This window comes from Oryctolagus cuniculus, chromosome 8 (assembly GCF_051225735.1).
Source record: "Oryctolagus cuniculus isolate XC-2025 breed Fujian yellow rabbit chromosome 8, ASM5122573v1, whole genome shotgun sequence".
Lineage (NCBI taxonomy): Eukaryota > Metazoa > Chordata > Mammalia > Lagomorpha > Leporidae > Oryctolagus > Oryctolagus cuniculus.
In genome coordinates this window covers 140,799,798-140,802,105 of record NC_142874.1, presented here as the reverse complement: position 1 = coordinate 140,802,105, position 2,308 = coordinate 140,799,798, and positions in this window count along the sequence as shown.

Genomic DNA, 2,308 nt, shown 5'->3' with positions numbered 1-2,308 from the left:
GCTGAAGACCCGGCACCCACTAGTAGCTGCCGTAGCCTAGAAATGAAGCATCTTTAACTCCCAGTGTGTTTAGCACATAGACCTTTCATGTCCTGTAGTCCTTTATGTTGAGCAGGTCTCTCAGTCAGGAGATTAATGACAAAGGGACTCTGCACGCGCAGCCATGGCGAGGCCCAGCTGCGGCCACGACACAATAGGAGGGGCCGGAAGTCATCAGGTCCCCAGTTTCCAGCTGTCAGGGACTCTTGTTTCTGTCACCTTACACCTGCCTCCAGTGTTCTTGCACTTGATTTATTTTTAAAGGTTTATTTATTTATTTGAAAGGCAGAATTATATATATATATATATATGTATATATATATATATATATATATATATTTGAGAGGCAGAGGCAGAGAGAGAGAAGTCTTCCATCTGCTGGTTCACTCCCCAGATGGCCACAATGACTGGAGCTGCACCTATCCGAAGCCAGGAACCAGGGGCTTCTTCTAGGTTTCTCCATGCAGGTGCAGGGCCCAAGCACTTGGGCCATCTCCACTGCTTTCCCAGGCCATAGCAGAGAGTTGGATCGGAAGAGGAGCAGCCGGGACTCGAACCAGTGCCCAAAAGGGATTCCAGCATGGTAGGTGGCGGCTTTACCCACTATGCCACAGCACGGGCCCCTACCTGCACTTGAAATCTTATGGATCCAATCGCCCTCGAGGTCCTTCCCAAGGTGCAGTATCCCTCGGGACCTTCTCACATTAGGGGTATTTATTTTCCTTCCACTCAACCACCCTGAACCCTGGGCTGTACACTATCGTGCATATGAGTCTAGACAAACGAATCTGTTCCCCACCCTGCTTTCAACCCCCACCCCTCACTTCCTAAACTCAGTCCTTGCTTGGTTTCCCAGATACGGGGACAGTAGGCTGGTGCCAGGCAGAAGGCAAAACTCTGAAGTAAGCCAGCTCCTCCTAAACCCTGGGCCTGCCATGGCTAAGGACGTGGCCTCTGTAAGTCACTCCGCAGGTTTCTGTTTCTCCATCTGCAGGACATCAGCTGCACTGCGACTGCGTGGTCGTGAGAAGCGATCCCGTAGAGAAAGTATTTAGCACAAAAGTAGGCACATAGGATCGTTTACGCAAACGCTAACGGTCCTCAGCTGTCTCTCTCCCTCTACTTCTCTCCTTACACTGTCCTAGGCTCTGCAACCGCCTGCTCTCCTTTCCTGCCTGTACCCTTAAAATGGGGGCCCTTTGCCCCACCCACATTGCCCACCTACCCAGAGGGAGCTCACCCAGTCCTCTGACGTTCACTGCCACCTCCATGGGCGGCACACACGTCAACAACGCACAGAGCTCTCTGCCCACACTGATCACTTATCTAAGTCCTAGGTTTGCATTTCCAGCCACCTGTATACCTTGTCACCCTTCATGCCCTATGGGCACCCGACAGACCCACCAGGATCCCCCTCTAACCCATTTTCACCCCCTGCCGTCCCAAGCGCTGTTGCTGAAGTCAGTCTCCCAGTGCAGAAATCATGATGTCGGGCCAGCACTGTGGCATAGTGGATGCAGCACCAGCAACCCTTATGGGCACTAGTTTGAGCCCCAGCTGCTCCACTTCTGCTCCAGCTCCCTGCTAATGCACCTGGGAAAGCAGCAGAGGTCGGCCCAAGTGTTTGGGCCCCTACACCCACACGGCAGACCTGGAAGAAGCTCCTGGCTCCTGGTTTCAGCCTGGCCCAGCCCCAGTCATTGTGGCCATTTGGGGAGTGAATCAGCAGATGGAAAACCTCTCTCTATATATCTCCCTCTCTGACTCTGTAACTCTGCCTTTCAAATAAGTAAACTAAATGCTTAAAAAACAGAAATAGACAGAGACTACTGGAACTCATAAGAGAGTTTGGTAAAGTTGCAGAATACAAAAATCAACACACAGAAATCAATAGCTTAAAAAAAAACTCATGATGTCATCCACATCCTCTCACACTCCCTTGCCAAACCCTAGGATCCCAAACTGCCTGCTGCCTCCAGTCCCACCCCGCCCCCACCTGCTGCTGCCTCACTTCCAGGGCTGCCTGGCGCATGCTAGACGGAAGGACCAGCCTCTCATGGGCTGCTCCTTTGTCTGGACACTGACCCTCCCCCAACCACTCTTCCTCTAGGCCCCACTCAACTTATCTTCTTCGAAATGAACCAAGGACTGTGACGATACAAAGATACACAGACGAGAGGAGAGGGAACATCCTAGCAAATGTTTAGTAGTGAAGTACCGGGGCATGCACTTGGGGTTCAGAAACAAACAAATGGGCCTGGTGCTCTGG